Raw genomic sequence first — 10,804 nt, forward strand, 5'->3', positions numbered from 1 at the left:
CTTTTGTAGCTTCTCAGCTTGAGTTGATATTAGGTATCCCTGACTATACTGTCAGCTTTAGAAGATCCGTCATCCAACCTCATCTCCCGAATGAAACACCACTGGCTGGAAGTTTGAAAGCCTTGTTCCTTTATGTTCTCAACATTTGGACTTGCTTCTCACACATGGTTATCAGCATTGAGTTCACACACTGAAAACCATATACTCTGAAGATTTTCTCATTAACTTGAAGACCCAAAGCAATGAACAATAGAAAAAAAATTTGTTGCTTTTCCTACCTTTACAAATATCACTTAAATAGGTCTCTCACATGTAAATATAACTTCCTTAGCAAAGCTTTTTTTGGGTAACCATCTGGAATAATACAGAAATGTTCATACGGGATCATATGTTAATCTCCTTTTCTCTTATATCTCTGGCATCCATATCCAAGGTAAACCCGGGAGGTGTTTGCCTCCTACGTTCATCTGTACTCTCTTAATTCAGGTTATTAAATACATGACAACTACAAAGCTTTTGACAACTATAATAAAGACACTGATGTATTGGGAAGGTTATTTTCAATACTGCTAAAGACACTTGTTATGACAAGATAATTTTGGGCACCACATGTATACTTTAGGGAAGAGTTTCTAAATTTAAATTCTTGACAAAATGTCCATGGTATCTTCAAAGTAAGAAAAAGAATAACCCAAGTGGCCTCCTTTCCTCCAGTTTGGGATGAGGGTGGACACAGGAGAAACAAGGGTTAAAATTCTCAGAGAACAGGGATATTCTAGTTTGCTGATTTTTTGTATTATTTTCTTAAGTCAGGTTTGAAGAAGTAAATGGGCTAATTGTGTATATGAGTAGTCATTCAGCCCCCATGACCTAACTGTATACCATGTGAGCATATCTCATTATCTTCACCATTCTGAGAAATATCATTCTCACATGACAGGGCAGTGAGAGGAAAAGTTAAACCTACCCGGTATTTTCCAGAAGGAGTGTGTTTTTCTCTTCTTCCAGGGTACTTAATATATGCTAAGTGCCACATATGGGTAGACCTAGATTTTGTGGGTTCTTTTTTCATTTTTATTGTTATGTTAATCACCATACATTACATCATTAGTTTCTGATGTAGTGTTCCATGATTCATTGTTTGTGCATAACACCCAGTGCTCCATGCAGAACGTGCCCTCTATAATACCCATCACCAGGCTAACCCATCCTCCCCTCTAGAACCCTCAGTTTGTTTTTCAGAGTCCATCATCTCTCATGGTTCGTCTCCTCCCCCGATTTCCCCCCCTTCGTTTTTTCCCTCCTGCTATCTTCTTTTTTTTTTTCTTAACATATATTGCATTATTTGTTTCAGAGGTACAGATCTGTGATTCAACAGTCTTGTGCAATTCACAGCCCTCACCATAGCACTTACCCTCCCCAGCGTCTATCACCCAGCCACCCCATCCCTCCCAACACCCCCCACTCCAGCAGCCCTCAGTTTGTTTCCTGAGATTAAGAATTCCTCATATCAGTGAAGTCATATGATACATGTCTTTCTCTGATTGACTTATTTCACTCAGCATAACACCCTGCACTTCCATCCACATCATTACAAATGGCAAGATCTCATTGCATTTGATGGCTGCATAATATTCCATTGTATATATATACCAAATCTTTATCTATTCATCTGTCGATGGAAATCTTGGCTCTTTCCACAGTTTGGCTATTGTGGATATTGTTCCTATAAACATCGGGGTGCACGTACCCCTTCGGATCACTACATTTGTATCTTTGGGGTAAATACCCGGTAGCACAATTGCAGGATCATATGGTAGCTCTATTTTCAACTGTTTGAGGAACCTCCATACTGTTTTCCAGAGTGGTTGCACTAGCTTGCATTCCCACCAACAGTGTAGGAGGGTTCCCCTTTCTGCGCATCCCCGCCAACATCGGTCATTCCCTGACTTGTTAATTTTAGCCATTCTGACTGGTGTGAGGTGGTATCTCATTGAGGTTTTGATTTGGATTTCCCTGATGCCAAGCAATGTTGAACCCTTTTTCACGTGTCTGTTGGCCATTTGGATGTCTTCTTTGGAAAAATTTCTGTTCATGTCTTCTGCCCATTTCTTGATTGGATTATTTGTTCTTTGGGTGTTGAGTTTGATAAGTTCTTTATAGATTTTGGATACTAGCCCTTTATCTGATATGTCATTTGCAAAGATTTTCTCCCATTCTGTCAGTTCTCTTTTGGTTTTATTGACTGTTTCTTTTGCTATGCAAAAGCTTTTTATCTTGATGAAATCCCAATAGTTCATTTTTGCCCTTGCTTCCATTGCCTTTGGCGATGCTTCTAGGAAGAAGTTGCTGCCTGTGTTCTCCTTTAGGATTTTGATGGACTTCTGTTTCACATTTAGGTCTTTCAAACATTTGGAGTCTATTTTTGTGTGTGGTGCAAGGAAATGGTCCAGTTTCATTCTTCTGCATGTGGTTGTCCAATTTTCCAACACCATTTGTTGAAGAGACTGTCTTTTTCCATTGGACATTCTTTTCTGCTTTGTCAAAGATTAGTTGACCATAAAGTTGAGGGTCGATTTCTGGGCTCTCTATTCTGTTCCATTGATCTATGTGTCTGTTTTTGTGCCAGTACCACACTGTCTTGATGATGACAGCTTTGTAATAGAGCTGGAAGTCCGGAATTGTGATGCCGCCAGCTTTGCTTTTCTTTTTCAACATTCCTCTGGCTATGCGGGGTCTTTTCTGGTTCCATACAAATTTTAGGATTATTTGTTCCATTTCTTTGAAAAAGGTGGATGGTATTTTGATGGGGATTGCATTGAATGTGTAGATTGCTCTAGGTAGCATTGACATCGTCACAGTATTTGTTCTTTCAATCCATAAGGATGGAAAGTTTTTCCATTTCTTTGTGTCTTCCTCAATTACTTTCATGAGTATTTTATAGTTTTCTGAGTACAGAACCTTTGCCTCTTTGGTTAAATTTATTCCTAGGTATCTTATGGTTTTGGGTACAATTGTAAATGGGATCGACTCCTTGATTTGTCTCTCTTCTGTCTTGTTGTTGGTGTATAGGAATGCCACTGATTTCTGTGCATTGATTTTATATCCTGCTACTTTCCTGAATTCCTGTCTGAGTTCTAGCAGTTTTGGGGTGGAGTCTTTTGGGTTTTCCACGTAAAGTATCATATCATCTGCAAACAGTGAGAGTTTGACTTCTGCTTTGCCGATTTGGATGCCTTTGATTTCTTTTTGTTGTCTGATTGCTGTGGCTAGGACATCTAATACTATATTGAATAAGAGTGGTGATAGTGGACATCCCTGCCATGTTCCTGAACTTAGGGGGGAAGGTCTGTTTTTCCCCATTGAGAATGATATTTGCTGTGGGTTTTTCATAGATAGCTTTTATGATATGGAGGTATGTACCTTCTATCCCTATACTCTGAAGAGTTTTGATCAAGAAAGGATGATGTACTTTCTCAGATGCTTTTTCTGCATCTATTGAGAGGATCATATGATTCTTGTTCTTTCTTTTGTTAATGTATTGTATCACGTTGATTGATTTGCAGATGTTGAACCAAACTTGCAGCCCAGGGATAAATCCCACTTGGTCATGGTGAATAATCCTTTTAATGTACTGTTGGATCCTATTGGCTAGTATTTTGGTGAGAATTTGTGCATCCATGTTCATCAAGGATATTGGTCTGTAATTCTCCTTTTGATGGGGTCTTTGTCTGGTTTCGGGAGCAAGGTAATGGTGGCCTCATCAAATGCATTTGGAAGTTTTCCTTCCATTTCTATTTTTTGAAACAGTTTCAGAAGGATAGGTATTAATTCTTCTTTAAATGTTTGGTAGAATTCCCCTGGGAAGCCATCTGGCCCTGGGCTTTTGTTTGTTGGGAGATTTTTGATGACTGCTTCAATTTCCTTAGTGGTTATGGGTCTGTTCAGGTTTTCTATTTCTTCCTGGTTCAATTTTGGTAGTTGATACATCTCTAGGAATGCATCCATTTCTCCCAGATTATCTCATTTGCTGGTATAGAATTGCTCATAATATGTTCTTATAATTGTTTGTATGTCTTTGGTGTTGGTTGTGATCTCTCCTCTTTCATTCATGATTTTGTTGATTTTGGTCATTTCTGTTTTCTTTTTGAAAAGTCTGGCCAGGGGTTTATCAATCTTGTTAATTCTTTCAAAAAAACACCTCCTCGTTTCGTTGATCGATTCTGTTCTTTTGGTTTCTATTTCATTGATTTCTGCTCTGATCTTTATTATTTCTCTTCTCCTGCTGGGTTTAGGCTTTATTTGCTGTTTTTCTCTAGCTCCTTTAGGTGTAGGGTTAGGTTGTGTATTTGAGACCTTTCTTGTTTCTTGAGAAAGGCTTGTATTGCTATATACTTGCCTCTCAGGACTAACTTTGCTGCATCCCAAAGATTTTGAAGAGTTGTGTTTTCATTTTCATTGGTTTCCATGAATTTTTTAAATTCTTCTTTAATTTCCTGGTTGACCCATTCATTCTTTAGTAGGATGCTCTTTAGCCTCCATGTATTTGAGTTCTTTCCGACTTTCCTCTTGTGATTGACTGAGTTTTAGTTTCAAAGCATTGTGGTCTGAAAATATGCAGGGAATGATCCCAATCTTTTGGTACCAGTTTAGACCTGATTTGTGAACTAGGATGTGCTCTATTCTGGAGACTGTTCCATGGGCACTAGAGAAGAATGTGTATTCTGTCGCTTTGGGGTGGAATGTTCTGAATATATCTGTGAAGTCCATTTCGTCCAGTATGTCACTTAAAGTCTTTATTTCCTTGTTGATCTTTTGCTTAGATGATCTGTCCATTTCAGTCAGGGGGGTGTTAAAGTCCCCCATGATTATTGTATTGTTGTCAATGTGTTTCTTTGCTTTTGTTTTTAATTGCCTTATATAATTGGCTGCTCCCATGTTAGGGGAATAGATATTTACAATTGTTAGATCTTCTTGTTGGATAGACCCTTTAAGAAGGATATAGTGTCCTTCCTCACCTGTTATTACAGTCTTGGGTTTAAAATCTATTTTGTCTGATATAAGGCTTGCCACACCAGCTTTCTTTTCGTGTCCATTAGCATGGTAAATGGTTTTCCACCCCCTCACTTTCAATGTGGGGGTGTCTTTGGGTCTAAAATGAGTCTCTTGCAGACAGCATATTGATGGGTCTTGTTTTTTAATCCAATCTGATAGCCTGTGTCTTTTGATTGGGGCATTGAGCCCATTTACACTCAGGGTAACTATTGAAAGGTATGAATTTAGTGCCATTGTATTGCCTGTAAGGTGACTGTGACTGTATATTGTCTGTGTTCCTTTCTGGTCTATGTTGCTTTTAGGCTCTCTCTTTGCTTAGAGGACCCCTTTCAATATTTCTTGGAGGGCTGGTTTTGTGTTTGCAAATTCCTTCAGTTTTTGTTTGTCCTGGAAGCTTTTTATCTCTCCTTCAATTTTCAATGACAGCCTAGCTGGATATAGTATTCCTGGCTGCATATTTTTCTCGTTTAGAGCTCTGAATATATCATGCCTTTCTGGCCTGCCAGGTCTCTGTGGATAGGTCTGTTGCCATTCTAATTTTTCTACCACTATAGGTTACATATCTCTTCTCCCGAGCTGCTTTCAGGATTTCCTCTCAGTCTCTGAGACTCGTAAGTTTTACTCTTAGATGTCAGGGTGTTGACCTATTTTTATTGATTTTGAGAGGGGTTCTCTGTGCCTCCTGGATTTTGATGCCTGTTTCCTTCCCCACATTAGGGAAGTTCTCTGCTCTTTGCTCCAATATACCTTCTGCCCTTCTCTCTCTTTCTTCTTCTTCTGGGATCCCAATTATTCTAATGTTTTTTCATCTTATCGTATCGCTTATCTCTCGAATTCTGCCCTCGTGATCCAGTAGTTGTTTATCTCTCTTTTTCTCAGCTTCTTTATTTTCCATCATTTGATCTTCCATATTGCTGGTTCTCTCTTCTGCCTCATTTATCCTAGCAGTTAGTGCCCCCATTTTTAATTGCACCTCATTAATAGCTTTTTTGATTTCGACTTGGTTAGATTTTAGTTCTTTTACTTTTCCAGAAAGGGTTTTTCTAATAACTTCCATGCTTTTTTCAAGCCCAGCTAGTATCATTAAAATTAGGATTCTGAACTCTAGATACGACATTGTACTAATGTCTATATTGAATAGGTCCCTGGCAGTCAGTACTACCTCTTGTTCTTTTTGTTGAGGTGATTTTTTCCATCTTGTCATTTCGTCCAGAGGAGAAGAGATGAATGAGAGAACAAAATGCTAACAGGGTAACAACGTCCCCAGAAAATATATTCTAAATAAATCGGAAAAGACCTGAAGCCAGGGGAAAAGAAAAAGAAAGAAAAAAGAAAAAGGAAAAAAGGAAAAAGAAAAAGATAAAAACAAACAAAAACAGAACAAAAAAACCAAAACAGAATATGATCAAATATGATCAGGCTGGTGCATAGTTCAGTGCCACAACTAGATTTTGGGTGTATTTTGGTCTGTTAGAAGAAAGTGCCTCCCAAAATTTTAAAGAAAGAAACTTATATATGTACAAAAATAAGGGTTAATATGATGAAGGGATGGAATATGACTGTGGAGATGAAAATTATAAAAGATTTTATAAAAGGAATTGATAAGATAAGAAGTTGTTTGAAAAAAGAAAGAAGAGGATTTAAAAAAAGAGAGAGAAAAAAAGGGAGAGAATGTGATCAGGCAGGAGACTAGAACAAAGCCATACACTAGAGATTTAGGGTATATTTTGATCTGTTAGAAGAAACTGTATCTCAAAATTTTAAAGAACAACTTATATATGTATGCCAAAAATAAGGGTAACTACTATGAAGGGATAGAATGTGACTCTAAAAATGAAAAATAAAAATGTTTTTTATATTTATTTATTTTTTTAAAAGATTTTTATGTATTTATTTGACAGAGAGAGACACAGTGAGAGAGGGAACACAAGCAGGGGGAGTGGGAGAGGGAGAAGCAGGCCTCCCGCCTAGGAGGAAACCCGATATGGGGCTCAATCCCAGGACCCCGGGATCATGGCCTGAGCCGAAGGCAGACGCCCAGTGACTGAGCCACCCAGGTGCCCCAAAAATGTTTTTTAAGAAAGGGGTTGATAAGATGTTGGTTGAAAAGGGGAAAAAGAAAAATTAAAAAAAAAAGAGTTAAAAAAATTAACTTTGAAAGACTAAAGAATCATGTTAAAAAAGCTATGAATTCTATGTGCAGTATTCCCTTAGCACTGGTGTTCTGCCATTCTCATTGATCGGTAAACTTGGCCTTGGCCAGCTGTTCTTGCTGATCTTCTGGGGGAGGGGCCTGTTGCCATGGTTCCCAAATGTCTTTGCCAGGAAGCAGAATTGCCCCACCCTTGCCAGTCCGGGCTGAGCAATCTGCTCGCGTTTGCTCTCGGGAGCTTTTGTTCCTTGCAAGCTTTCCATACAGCTTTGTTGGACGAGAGTGAAAATGGCGGCCTCCCAATCTCCGCCCGGGAGGAGCCGAGAACTTGGGCCCCGCTCCTCAGTGCACCCCCAGAGAAAAGCATTCAATCACTCCCGTCTCCCCGGTCTCCAGGCACCCTCCGTGCTCACCCGGCCTGTGACCCAGCATTTCTATCTCTGGCACCCGACCCCATGTGGAGTCTCCAAACCCAGCAGATCCCTGCAGTGCGCTCCCGCACCACTCCTCCCGGGGAAGGAAGGGGAGTCTTCCCGGATTCGCCGCTTGTTGAGTCCCTGCTGGAGGAGCAGTGGCCTGAATGTGCCGCGGATCATGGTTGATGGCAACCCCGAGCTGAGAGCCCACGCCTCGGCTCCATCTCTGCAGCTGGCTTCCACGCTCCGATACCTGGGAGCTCTGCCACACTCAGGTACCCCCGGTCTTTCTGTGACCCCGAGGGTTCTGAGACCACACTGTCCCGCCAGGGTTGCACCCCCCCGCTTAGCCACTGGAGTGACGTCCCTCCGCGGAGCCAACTTCTAAAAGTTCCGATCTTGTGCTCCGTGGCTCTATCACTTGCTGGTAGCTGCTGATGGAGGCTCCTTCCCCCGCCGTCTATCCTCCCGAATATCGCCTCGGATTCACTTCTCCACACGTCCTACCTTGCAGAAAGTGGGCGCTTTTCTGTTCAGAGAGTTGCTGCTATTCTTTACTTTGATCTCCTGTTGAGTTTGTAGGTGTTCAGAATGGTTTGATCCCTATCCAGCTGAATTCCCGAGACCAGACGAAATCCAGGTCTCCTACTCCTCTGCCATCTTGCTCCGCCCCCTAGATTTTGTGCGTTCTAAAGCCACATTATTTGGGATACTCTCTTTGAGAAAAATAATACAAAGCCAATAACTAATATTAATTTTTATTTTGTATGAGAAAAGTCACAACAAATTATAAATTTTAAAGAGCTGACAAGTGTCACAAACAGCATAAAATTTAGAAAAATTACATTATTTTTTACTAATTAAGTGACTGTCATTTCTCTGTAATATTTCTCTATGTATTTGGGCTGCATTCTTTTTTTAAGATTTTATTTATTTATGTGAGAGAGAGGAAGAGAGAGCGAGTGAGAGAGCATGAGCAGGGGGGAGGGGCAGAGGGAGAAGCAGACTCCCCACCGAGCAGGGAGCTGGGCTCAATCCCAGGACCCTGGGACCATGACCTGAGCAGAAGGCAGACGTTTAACCAACTGAGGCACCCAGGCACTCCTGGGCTGAAGTCTTTAAGGGCCCCTTTATAGAACAATGTGCTATCATTTCCTGCAGACAGAATAAGATAATTCTGTTTTTTGTTCTTTTCTTTCTGAATCTCAGGTCAATTGCAGTCTCCAGAAAAGCAATCACTTTTGGGTTAGCCTTCCTCTTAGCCATGTCTCTCAAACCTCTGCAGCTGCGCCAATGCCACCAAATACAAAGAAAAGGCATTGCAGGGGAATTGGCGTGGAAAGGGACACTGGACTTAACCAATGGCAGTTGAAATATCTTACTTTTCACACTTTACAAAACACTCATGACTATATGAACAGCATCTCCTCATAAGGCCTTAGATGGGCCCATGCAAATGAGGTGTCCTAAAGCCTTACTACTCTGATGCAAAATCCATATATGGAGTCAAATATTATTTGAAGATCAATATATACATATATATTTAATTTATTGAGATGTAATTCACATATTATAAAATTCACAATTTTAAGGTATACAACACAGTGAATTTTAACAAATTTACACAGTTGTACACCACCACTAATTCCAGAACATTTTCATCACCCCAAAAGGAAACCTTGTACCTATTAGCACTCATTCTTTTTCCTTTCCCACTAGTCCCTGTCAACCACAGCATTAGTCAGGATCCTCCAGAGAAAGAGAACCAATAGGATGGATGGACGGATGGATGAATGGATGGATGGATAGACAGATAGACAGACATAGAGATAGAAAGAGATTTACCATGAGAGATTGGCTCATGTGATTACGGAGACTGAGAAGTCCCATGATCTGCCATCAACAAGCTGGAGGCCCAGCAAAGCCAGTGGCACAATTCCAGTCTAAGTCTGAAGGCCTGAGAACCAGGGAACCAATGGTGTAAGGCCCAGTCTGAGTGTGTGAAGGAACAAGAACCAGAAGAAGAGACGCCATTACAGCAGCTCAGTTCTTGAGCCAGAGTGGTGCTGGTGGGACTACTGGAATCACGGAATTTTTTGTTGTAATATGTTTAATTGGATTGTTTGTTTCTTCTAGAGTCATTTTCAGTACTTTCTAAGAATTTGTCCACTTAATCTAAGTTACTGTTGTTTTTTGTTTTTTTTTCCTGCATGAGGAAAATAATGTTAAAGAGGGTAAAGGAATTTTCCCGAGCTCATGACTTTGTGTTTGAAACCAGGTCTGTTGGATTTCATGGTGCTAAAACATTCCCCACAAACTTCTGGTTTCCCTGTGATAGCCGGGAGAGGAAGGCCACACCTCTGGACACTTTCTCCAAGGTCCTGAGAGGCTTCAGACCAAGAAAGACCCACACCACACTGCACCGAACTCTGCTTCCCAGCTTTCTACTGGGAGAATATTCTTTGGAGACTAAAAAGTAGAAGATGAAAAAATCTGGAGAATTAGTATTTTTATTTCATTTGTATTCTTTGAATTTGTACACATATCAAAATACTCTTCATATATTTTTAGCTCAAATTTTCAATTTTATTTTCTTAATCTATTAGCTTTAGCATCACAATTTTTCTTAAGCTTACTGATTTTTGTTTTCTTATACTTTTCTTTTTGAATCTTGGGGTGTTTCATTAAGCAAAATTAATGTTAAAACATAATATTTTAGACTTTCATATTAATTTAAAATTTACACTCAGGAATGTGCTCATATTTTAACTATAATTTTTATCTTTTATTAGAGTGTTACGATACGCTCAGATAATACAGAAACTAAAGAAGTCAGAGTTCCTGACTTGAAGAAATTTACTCTCCACTAGTAAATGTATTTTATTTTACTTTATTTTTTTTAAAGATTGACTTAATTTTTTTAGAGGGAGGGAGAGTGTAAGCAAGGGGAATGCTTGCAGACTCCCTGCTGAATGGGGGCTCGAGCCCAGGACCCTGAGATCATGACCTGAGCTGAAACCACAAGTGTTGGACCTTCAACCAACTGAGCCACCCAGGCGCCCCTCCATTAGTAAATGTATTTTAATTGTTCTTTTTATGCTTCTGCTTTAACCTTTATTGTTACAGTATTTTTTATTACCCTTCTTCATTAATGAAGTTGTATATTAATAATAGATAACAT

Source organism: Zalophus californianus, chromosome 4 (genome assembly GCF_009762305.2).
Source record: "Zalophus californianus isolate mZalCal1 chromosome 4, mZalCal1.pri.v2, whole genome shotgun sequence".
Lineage (NCBI taxonomy): Eukaryota > Metazoa > Chordata > Mammalia > Carnivora > Otariidae > Zalophus > Zalophus californianus.